This window comes from Rousettus aegyptiacus, unplaced genomic scaffold (genome assembly GCF_014176215.1).
Source record: "Rousettus aegyptiacus isolate mRouAeg1 unplaced genomic scaffold, mRouAeg1.p scaffold_m13_p_2, whole genome shotgun sequence".
Lineage (NCBI taxonomy): Eukaryota > Metazoa > Chordata > Mammalia > Chiroptera > Pteropodidae > Rousettus > Rousettus aegyptiacus.
Genome location: NW_023416295.1, coordinates 133,933,332 through 133,945,418, shown reverse-complemented (window position 1 = coordinate 133,945,418; position 12,087 = coordinate 133,933,332). Strand labels below are relative to the sequence as shown.

At 38.4% G+C, this 12,087-nt stretch overlaps 1 pseudogene; it reads left to right on the top strand.

The window, feature by feature from the left end:
* Positions 1–11,580: 11,580 nt before the first annotated feature.
* Positions 11,581–11,699, top strand: LOC118613882 (annotated as a pseudogene).
* Positions 11,700–12,087: the final 388 nt, after the last annotated feature.

Sequence of the window (12,087 nt, the reverse complement as noted above, 5' to 3'; positions counted from 1 at the left end):
GAACAGTGCCTGCTACATCATAGTAGCACAATAAAGGAGTTGTTTTTATTGTTAATTATAACTGTTATTAATTTATATGATTTGGATTTATTAGTTAACTATTACCAGGATCTTTATATGTGCATTGTGCTGGTCAATCAAGAAAGAACTAGAGGCTGAGACTACCTTCTATTTAGTAATAAAAATAATAATTATTATTGTTATAATGATGACTGATATTACTGTGTGACAAGCAGTGTTCAAAGCTCTTATAACTTATTTTTTTCTCTCAACAACAATATAGGTTAAATACTGTTATATTTCCATTTTAAGACTAGAAAACTGAGGCCCAAAAAGAATAAGCAAACTGCCACATAACTAGTAAGTGGTGGGGCCAGGGATGGAATGTGGAATCGAAGGTGTTCTTATAGCCCCTATGCTCTGGGGGGGGAGGGGTGTGAGGGGGGAGGGAAGAGAGAGAGAGAGAGAGAGAGAGAGAGAGAGCGCGCTTTAAAAAATAGGATGAATAACAGCAGATGTTCTTTAAGCAGGACAGTGTAGAGCATGTGACATTTATTTGACGAAGGACACACTTCACTGGCACAGAATTGACCACGAAGATGTAAGGTTCTTGTCCTAAAGTCTACTAGCATCATAATTCGTTTAAAAAGATCGCATTTAGGAAGATGCTGAGACCATTGCAAATGAAGTCCTCATTTCCAGAACTTAAGGAACTAAAGGCAATTTAAGCCTTGGAAAATGAGAAGTGGATGCCAGCTCTTATCCTCATCTGGTGTTTTATGGCAGCCGCTCAGTGATATACACTGTTATATCTGAATAACCCACCAGATGGTCCAGCTGTGAGAATGTTATTGTTTTCTACCAATCTGTAATATTCCCATGGTTTCACAAGTTCTAGTTCTTGAACCATCAAAAGATACCACAGCTTTTTCCTTAAGCTATGACAAAATAATCGATTTCCCAAATCTATCACAAAAGTTTCATCAGATCTGTAGGTGAATTCACAGGCAAATCTCATTGCTTTTTATAATCTCTTTAAAAGGCTGCATGATTAGTTTACAGGCCCCCTTTTCCTTACAAAAGGGACTAAAGGTTTGATAGAAAGTTTTCATATGAGCAGGCCATGTGCCATTGCTACCACTATCAATTAGTTAATGCACTTTGTCAAAAACAATCTTTGTCTCTCAAGGGCCATTTTGTTAATTCTCTTCACACTCTTACCTTCTTCAGTGTTATGTGGAATTGCTTGCCTAATGTTATCTGAGTGAGCATACTGGTCATTCACAGGCACTATATGTTCCTAGCTATCTGTATCCTACAAGAGAGATAAGCAATAAGAACTCACACAGTGTGAATTATAGTCTAATAATTAGTATATTGTGCATTAGGAGATGCAGGGCTGAGGGCTATGCAGCCATTCAAACACTTAAGCATAAATTACAACACTATAATTCAGGGCCTGAAGCCTCTTCTATACATAGAAGCAGATGTCTCTTTTAGTAGAAAAGGGAAACCAGTAGTAATCTGAAGGGGAAAAAAAAGTATTTTAAAAAATGCTGGAGTGACCCCATTATTTCTATATTGTGCACCTAGAACTAAGGCATTTAATATTCATCTACATCCCCCCGAAGCAGCCCTTACATTGATTCCAGCCTTCATCAGTCTTTCTGGGGTACGTGGAAGGCCAGCAATGGATTCCTACATTTATCCAGCTCATGTAATTACCCCTTGTACCAGCATTAAAAAGTCCTCTAATAATAAAAACTGCAACAGAAACAACATCCCTCCAAAGATTTTACTGGAGTGTGTTCCTTTGTGTGTGGATGTGCGCGTGCACATGTATGTCCAACAGAAAGTCCCCATAGCATTTCAGGGAAGGTGGGCACTCTAGAAACTTCTTACCACAGTCTACAAGGTCCTATAGCATCTGGCCTCAGCCTGTGTTTCAGACCCTATCACCCTCCACTCTCCTCTTTCTCATTGTTCCAGCCATACTTGCCACATCACCGTCTCTTACACAAGGCAAGTATACAAACGTATATCAAGTATATGCATCAGTGTATGTCCTTTCTTCTGCCCAGAAGAACCTTCAATCAGACATCTGCATGGCTGGCTACCTCACTTCATTCAGGTCTCTGCTCAAATGTCAATCCCTTAGAGATGAAGGAAAGGAAAATGAGAGCCATGGAATAAGGAATAGAATAAGGACAGAAAAAGAAGGCCTAGGTGAGTCAGTCTTTTCTAGACCATAATTCATAACAGCTACTCATGCCATCTTCATTTGTTTCTTTACCTGAATTATTTTTTTTTCAAACATGTATCATTACCTGGTATTTAATTATATATTTATGTTTGGGTCTATTTCACTATAACGTAAGCTCCAAAAAGCCATTTCCTTTATTGTTTTATTCACTGCTTTTAAGCCTCATATTCTCAGCCCTTAAAAAAGTGCCTGGCACATAGTAGACCCTAAAATATTCGTTGGATGGAAGAATGATTTAATACACCCCTAGTTTCAAGCATAGAAGGATTGGCATTTCCTTCTTTTCTCTTAGAGAAGTAGAAACACAGTCCTTCACCTCCGCCAAGTGCTCTTCTAACATATACCCCCTTTCTACTCGAATGGCCACTAGTTTGTGACGTAATGGTGGGGGCATAACTTCAAGGATTTGCTCTAGAAATGGACAAGTTTTTCTGGTGTCCCCTTCCACTTACGAAGACTATAGGTTGGCTGAGAAGCGAAAGTTCTCTGACCTGAGCCCTTTTAAAAATGTGATCTTGAATTGTGAAGTATTAAAGAAAAGCTGTCACTTCAAAGCTTCCACTGGTTCTTTATTGAGGTTTATGTTCCAGAATATAGTTTATCTTGTGAGTGTTCCTTGTGCAATTGAAAAGAATGTATGTTCTGCTCTTGTTGGGTTTACAGTTCTGTAAATATTAATAAGGTCAAGTCGGTTGCTCAAGTTCTTCAGGTCTTCTATATCCTTAATGATTTTTCTGCCACCTTGTTCTAACAATTATTGAGCAATACTAAAGCCTCTGGCTATAATTTTATATTTGTCTAATTCTTCTTCCAGTTCTATCAGTTTTTGAGGTTCTGTTGTTAAATGCATCTACGTTTAGGATTGTTATGTCTCCTTGGTGAACTGACCCCTTATCATGAGATAATGTCCTTCTTTATTCCTGGTAGTAGTCCTTGTGCTGAATTTTACTTAGTCTGATATTTCTATGACCACTTCCACTGTCTTTTATGTATGGTATATCATTTTCCATTCTTTCACTTTCAACCTGCCTAAACGAGTTTCTTGTAGAAAATTAAGTCATTTTTTTATCCATTCTGCCAATCCCCGTTTTTTTTTAATTGGTATTTTTTGACCATTTAATATAATTAATGATATGACTGGGCTATAGTCAATAAGCTTGCTAGCTGTTTTCTATTTGTTCCATCTACTCTTTTTCCTTTTTTGCCTGCTTTTTTTCCTCTTGCTTTATATCTCTACAATTGGCTAATTTTTAAAAAAATCTCTTGTTAAACATTTTCAGTGGTTACCCTAGGGTTTATAATGTATTACTCCAAATAATACTACTTCATATTTAGTATAAGAACCTAATCTTACAAGTGTATATTCCCAATTTCCTCCTCCCATCTTTTGTGCTATTATTTTCATATATCTTACTTTGATATATATTTCATGTATCTATATGTGCTTTTAAACCAAACTACATTGCTACTCCTTGACAGACATTCACTTCACTTTTGGAGCAATTACTTACGTGGAGGCTGGCTTGGTGGAGGAATTTTTTCAACATTCCTGCTCCATCTACAGCTTTATGTCTTAACTGTGCACTTGTACCTTAGAAAGAACCTGCTCTTTCCCGCAAAATACTGCTGTTGCTTGTTATTCAGCTTGGTGGGAGTGAAGGCTGGGGACAAGGGGAGGACTGTCTGTGGTCTTAGCCGAGCCTCAGTCTTAGGCAGGCTCTATGTTTATTGGTCTCAGAGGTAAGACCTTAATGATTTTACCTTTCACCCAAGAGAAAAAGGTATGAGAGACCTCTAATGTCCTGGCTCTTAGGTGGTTTCTTGTCCCACCTCCTAAAATAGTTTTTTGTTTATTTGTTTGTTTCCTTTCACAGCCATATCCCTCAGCCACACAGGTCTTCATAATGCATTAGGGGTTTCAGGGTTTGCTGCTCTCCCCTCAGTGTTGTAAGGCCTGCATTCTTCAAAGAGAAAAGGATCCGGGCAAAGTTTCATGTCGCAAAGGCAGCTGCTTCCCTCCTCTAAGCCTACATCACTGAGGTAGGCTTTCGCTAGACAACCACCCTGCCCCAATCTTCCTTGTGAACATTGGTGCAGAAGGGCCTATGAGCAGACATGGATCTTCCTTGCTCGGGTGGCACCTAGATGTTGTATATTCTCACTCTAGCCCACCCCTCATCTTCAGCAATTAATTGAAACATTTAACCAAACTCTTCTTATCAGGTGACTCCTGAGTTCTACCAGGTACCCAGCCTCTCCTTACAGATCTTCAACTTTCTTTAGACTTCAGGCTAGTTTGCCTTGTGAACTCAATTTTCTGACAGATACAAAAAAAAAAAAAAATGTGATTTTGTCAGTTAAGTTTTTCTTGTCAGTAGGGTGGCAGCAACACTCTTTCCAGCTTTCCGCATCCTAGTTGGAAACCAGAAATTCTAAAATTCATTTCTGGATTGCTTCCTGTTTTATGCTGTAATTTCGGACTAAGTCCCCAACTTTCATTAAAAGTTTATTACATTCTATAGCTTTGTTAGAGAATCTTTTGCAAAGGAGGAGAGAACATCTTGGGATGAAACAGTAGAAAGATCAGTAGCTGGCAGATGACCAAGAGATCAAGAATTACGTTGACAGCAAATACTTACAATCAAGGATGAAAGACAACCACCTGGAAAATACAAGCACGCCTTCCCACACTGCAGAGAATTTGGGAAAGATCTTTGACTTTCCACAGTTACATGTAAAGGAGAGTTCACCTAATTTTACGTATCTGTTATAGGAAAGTGATTAGGCACTGCCACAGGACTTAAGCCATTCAAATTATAGGGATAGAGGACAAATCACTTTGTCATCAAACCTAAGTAAGTGTGGTGTAAAGATGGGAAATTAAGCTCTTGCATAGAGAAAGCTAACATTGAATTCATGAGTTATCTGAATCTCATCACAATTGGGGGAAAAGGCTCAGAACTTCTGGGTGCCTTCTTTCACTAAAATAAATAATACAATTTGGCTTCCTGTGTTACTCTATCTTTAGATATTTGGATAAGGGAACCCAAGGTTAAATTTTTATCATATCGTGAGGGGAAAAAGGATCAAATTTTAGAGACCATCTCACCATCCGAGTAATTTTTTTTCCTATCCAACAAGATCAGATAGTCTGATTTTCTTGTTCAGGTTTCCAGTAGAAAGGGCAATTTTCAAGACTGAAATAGCAATTTCTTAGCCATCACTGAGGCTCTTAAAGTCCATTTTTTCAACTCCCATAGACTTCCATGTGTAAATGAAAGACGACTCCTGGAAATACACATTTTTCTATTTTGAGAGATAACTCACTCGAGCATAAAGTTAATACAATTTATTACATCAAAAATAAAGTCACATTAGAGTGAGCTCATAACAGATGAGTAAACACACTTCACAAGAACTGGGTTGGCATGTCTGCTTTCCTGAGTGTGTCTCCTTCAGCTTCAATGCCTCTTCCAATGTCTCATTCCTATGTCAGCCCTGCTGACACAGACAGGCCTGTCCTCCTTCGAGGGGTTTTTTAAACACCATTAAGACTCTTGAAACTTCAGAGCGAACACTTAGATGGGTAACTAGCCTTTGATCATTCTTAGTAAGACAACATATTCAATCAGTTCTCTAGAATGAAAGCGACAAAATCAGATTTAAGGGCTCCTGAGCCAGGCTGCTCAGGTTCACATACTAGATTTAATGAAAACTTACTAGCTATATGACCCCACACAAGGGATTAATTTCTCTGAGGCACAATTGCTTCATATTAGGATGAAAATAATAACAATAGTGCCTAATTCATAGAGCTATGAGAATTATATGCAAAGCGCTTAGCAGAGTGTACAGCACATAATATACATTCAGTAAAGGCTGGAAGTTTATTATCATCATCATTACTACTACTACTACATCAACTACCAGGCCAACGTGCTACCCAACCTACCACCTTGGTTTATTCTTTTGACAAATTCTTGAGTCTCAGCTATGCGTCAGGCTCTGCTCTAATAGCTTGTGAATAGTAAAGTAATATAGGAGTTGAAAGGCAAAGAAATGATTTTGCCACCTCCCAGCAAGACACTTCATCTCCCTAAGCTTGGGTTTCTTATTCAATAAAATGGGGCTAATTAGGATCAGAACGAGGGTGAGGACTCGCACAAACCTAACGATGAATATGCCTCCTTAAATCTTGTACTCGTGGTAACTTGCTTCCCTCCTCTTATTCAAACCTCTGGGAATTAGCTACTTCACCTAGCTATTACATAAATCACGAAGTTGAGGAGGCAGAAAGAGAGAGTAGATTATATTTGCCTGATGTGAGAGTGGGTTTTGGGAAGCTTTGTCCAATGAGGGGATGTTAAACTGAGCCTAAAAGGATAAGGTTTACTAGGCAGGCACTGGGTTGTTCCCTGTAAGGATATTATGAGTGAATGATGAGTTATCCTTAGGAAGGACAATATAGCTTAGAAAGAAATGCTGATGAGCTAAGAGTTATTATTTATTTAGTACCTACTATGTGTGGGATATGGCTAGGCATTTTGCAAATTCTATAACCTTAAAAGGTTAGTATCACTTACTCCCATTTTACAGTGTAGCCTCAAAAAAGCTAAGCCCAGGGAGGCAAAGCATTATACAGTATGCTGGTTTTCTATTGCTGTTATAAAAAAATTACCCCAAGTTTGGTGGCTTAAACAAAACAAATTATTATTTTACATTTCTGGAGGTCAGACGTCTGACACAGATGTCACTCAGTTAAAATCAAGATGCTAGTAAGGCACTGTTTTCTTCTGGAGACTCTAAGATTGTTCTAGAATCCATTTCCTTGCCTTTCAACTCCTAGAAAGTTTGCACCTGCTTTGCAGTTCATTTTAACCATTCGTTTATTCACCAAACATTTGTTCAGTGCCTACTAGATGCCTGGATATTGTTGTAGCACTTAGATGTATCGATGAACCCAAAACACAAAAATCCTTGCCCTCCAGGAATTTACCTCCTTGTTGGAGAGAAATACATAAACAATAATCATGATAAATAAGTAAATATAGAGTATATTTGAAGGTGGTGAGAGCTAGTAAAATGAATTAAAAAGCAGGGTAAGCGGTATCAGGAATACTGGGGGAGACGAGGTGGGTGCAAGTATTATAGGGTGGTCATAATAATTCTCAAGTAGGAGGTGATATTTGAAGAAAAACCTGTAGGAGGTAAAGGAATTAGCTGAAGGACATCTGGGGAATAGCATTCGTGGTATAGAGCTAGTGCAGAGACATGATGGTAGAGATGTGCCTGGAGTGTCTGAGGAAAAGCAAGGAGCAGAGTGAGCAAGGCGACATGTAGGAGCAGTTGAATCTTCCCCTAACCAACAGGAAGAAAATGGGCTCTCACTAGGAGGGGAGGGCGAGAGGGAGAGAGGGGGCAGTGCAACCCCTGTGCCCGGTCACAGATGGTACGTACAGGTCTGTTAAGTTCTAATTATATGGCAGACTCTACACGAATTCATTCATTTGATCCTCAAAACAACTCTGTGAGGTAGATAGGATGATTAGCCCCATTTCGCAGCTGAGGAAAATGCTCAAAACGACACAGCTAAAAAAAGTGGCAGACTGAGATTCAATCCCACAGTACAGCTCCAGAGTCTGCTCACTTAGCCATCCCTCCCCAAAAGACGTCCTTTCTATCTAAAAACATCTCCTCACTGATCCCTAAAATCCCATCATTAACACTTCATGCCTGCCATAAGCACTGTCCAAAATTTAAATGGGTGCTAAGATAAGCTCCTTGTACGTTACAGTGAGTGAGTCCATCTATCCATTCAGTAAAAACTATTGATCACCTACTAAGGGTTAGGTCTCTGGGCTCACACTTCTCTCCATGCAGGAAGGACTTGGCAATGCGAAAGTGTATGCCCAAAAAGAAAAGTGGAGCCGTGAGAACAATTTTCATTTATTTGAAGTTTTGCCTCTGAGATGTCCCCATTCATCACTTAGTAACTATTAAGTCACCACCCAGTATGATGATGCTCATCCTTTCTGCTGGATAACTCTCCCTCCACAGCTAATTGCCTTATATCTATAGTCTAGTCCTTGTCAGTTTTGTCACACTGTTATTACATACAGTAATGGTGTGTAAGATATTAGCCTGTCATTATATATAAATGGGTCTAAGGAAAACTCATTTCCAAGAATCATTTTCGAAAATGAATCCAGAAGAGAGGTAAAAGCTTATTTTCTGTCTCCAAGGACAACATAAAGTAACTCTGAGACTCATACAAGGATCATTTAAGGTGGACTTTATGGCCCCTAGGAACACCAAAGCCACACATACACATTGTGGGCTTACGTAAAGCCCAGGAAAGAGTTAAGCTGAAAAGTAGCAGCATTTTTCCTCTCCTGCTAACTGTGTCTGCCTTGAGGGTATGAACAACCCAGTCCTTTCTCCCCCTCATCATTCCCCTATTTATTTTATTATGGTTAATAACACGTGACCAGAAAATCATTTTTATCATTTTCCCTCTGGTGCCATTAAGTTTAATTTCTTTGTTTTAATAATACAGCACCGGCGACTTGTCTGACATTAGAACTTTTCTCTTTCAGTTATCTATTAAAGTAACACTTTATTACAAAATATACATTTCATACAACTCTCAAAACCCCAGGTTTGTGATATCCTTAAGGGTCGAACACTATCTGTGTCTTCAGTGTTTTCCCAATTTACTTGTTTCTGATAACTTTCACCACTGAGATATAACCTCTGTGAAAGCCAAGACATTGTACACCTTGTGTCCCCAGAACACTGCCAACACGTGGCAGGTGTTCAAGAAGGCACGTTGAATGGTCAATGAAATGCACACCTTCTCTAACCTCTTATACCCTCTCACCGCTGACCACACACAAAACAGCCAAACCCCTTTCCACGTGAAGAGTTTGTTTATGAAATGAAGTGGAAATTAATCTTAGGATATCTAAAAACTTTTAATACAAGTATGTGTCAAAGACCTGATTCTGGTGGCTGAGAAAAAAAATCAAGGTGCCTCAGACACTGTTTGCCCACAGGGGCTCAGAGCCTGGTAGGGTACTGATGATTACCTCAGAGAGAACCCAGAGTGACTTCAAGTCCTCAAATCTCACCCCCTTAAATCCCTCTAGTAGTCTCGGGGACCCTTCATCCGGCATTTCCGAATGAAGATTCAGCCTATGGGCTCTGGAGCCAGGTTACCTGAGTTCAAGTCCTGATTCAATCAAATACTACCTCTGCGACTCTGGACAACTTATTTACCTTTTCTGTGCCTTGGTGATGATTCAATGAGTTCATGTATATAAAATGCTTAGAACCATACCAAGTACAGAGTAAGCATTCAATTAATATTAGCCATTATTTGGTTTATTACTTCCACTTTGTGACAAATTATATTTTCCATGGCTATCTTGAACTACTGTTAATTTCTATGGTTGTGTATTTTAAATATCTTTATTGCTCTTTGGAAAGATACATGATCATTACAAAAGATTTAAATTATGTAGAGAAAGAAAATGCTTCTCTGTAGTCTTACCCACAAAGGTAAAACCATACTTCACAATCTGACAAAACTTCTTCCATGCGATAATTTTCCTACCTAAGAATGTATAATTATTTTCAACATAAATGTATTATGTTATATGCATTGTTCCACCAACAGCTTATTTGTTAAACTCACTGTATTGAGATCATATATGTGTTAATATACAAACATTATAAATAACCATTACCTTTTAGCAAACATTTAGACCATTTACTGGTTATATAGTATTTATAAAGATTTGGGCTATACTCTTCAAACTAAAGCTCATGTTTCTTAAAAGAAATATTACCAAATTCTCAAAGAGCTCCGCAGATAGAAACTCTTAAGTAAAATATTTATTTATTGACCATTTAGAACTGAAGAAGCAGCAGAAAAGAGCTTCAACTACAGAAAGTTGTGTTTCTAAACTCTTCCTAAAAGTTCTAAAATAGATTTTGACTAGTATGATATAACCATCTATTTTTCAGGGTTGTTGTGAAGACAAGAAAAGGTCATGTATGTAAAGTACCCCATAAATACTCAATAGATGCTGGTTATCATTGCTATTAGGATGGCAATTAACTAGGAGAGTTTAGACACCATCTGTCTGGCAAGATGAAACAGATACCTCTGGCAACCACCCTAGGTTCTAGGATTCTATTCTTTAATAACTAGAGATATTGTACCTAGATAAACTAGAGCATGGAAATAAAAACACAGACTAACTACTCATCCTGATCCTTCCAACAACTAAAAATTATCTATGAGATGTCTGTTAATTTATAAGAATGGTTAAAAATAGTGTTTATTCAAGTTGCTTTCTCTGTCTAATGACCTGTAAAAGGAGTGGCAATTTTGATTAGCATTTCATTACCTCATTCAGCTTGCCCACAGTCAGATGCAGAAAAGGAACAGGAGGGAAGATGATTATTGAACAAGACTCTATTTCTGCTTTGTGTATCTCAACCTCGGTGTTTCCCAATCTTGGTGCTGTTGACATTTAGGGGCAGGTGATTCTTTGGGTTTTTGTTGTTGTTGTTATTGTTATGGCGGGGGGGGGGGGAGGTTTCTGTGTATTATAGAATGTTTAGCAGCACCCCTGGCCTCTACCCACTAGATGCTAGTAGCATATTCTCCCATCAAGTTTTAAGCCCCTAAAATATCTACGGACATTGCCCCTGGGGTTTGGGCAGCAAAAGCACCCCTAAATAAGACCCACTGATGAATATATATGTATACATGTTCTGTATGGCATTTTATACTTTGCAAATGCATTTAATATTCACAATAGTTGTGTGAGTAGGCTGGGTGGATATTCTCCATTTTATAGATAGGAAAAATATCATCCTATAACACTAAATATTATAAAATCAAAATTTAAATTATGAATCACTGAGATGGCATCATGGATCAGACCACAAAAAAATAGTCTGTGGGTTCTTTTTTTTTTTTTTTTTAAGTATTTTAGTAAAACCTTAGGGTTTTCCTCCTTACTTGAGGACCACAAAAGAAATAATCAGGCAGCCAGCCTCAAAGAGGACCCTCTAAATAAAAAACAAGTGTAAGACAAAGCCATATAATTCAGAGTTACTTCTGGGTTCATTTCATTAGCTGTAGAGATAACGGTTTGAAGAAAAATTTGCCTGCTCCTGCAGAGATAGAAAATGGAAGAGCATGTGAATAAATGATTCTAATGGCTGCGATGATATATCTTTAGGAGGCACAAGCATTCCATCTATGAAGAAAGTCTGCCCATTAATTAAAATTGTTATGGAGAATCTACGGCCATGCTACCCTGAACAAGCTCAATCCCTTCTGATCTCGGAAGCTAAACAAGGTCGGGCCTGGTTAGTACTTAGATGGGAGACCACCTAGGAAGACGAGGTGCTGTAGGCATAAAAAAAAAAAAAGGGATTGTAAGCTGACAAGGTCCTTGCAATCTGTGAGCTGAACCAAGGGTTGCCTTGCCTAAAAATAAAGTGTTATGGGGAGATGCAAAGATTAGGATAGATAAAACCATAGCACCGACAGGTCTAAAAGTCAGTATCTTCGGAAATAAAGAAACCACCTCAGAGATTGTGGCTGAGTGAAACAGAGGGCAGCTGAAGTCCCATGTGACCTACTTTTTTAAAAAAAAAATTTTATTTTTCAATACTTGTCATATAAGATTATATTAGTTTCAGGTCTACAACATGGTGACTGGACAGTTGTATGGCTTGCAGAGCCATCATCCTGATAAATCTAGTGCCCATCTGACACTATATCTAGTTGTTACAATATTGAC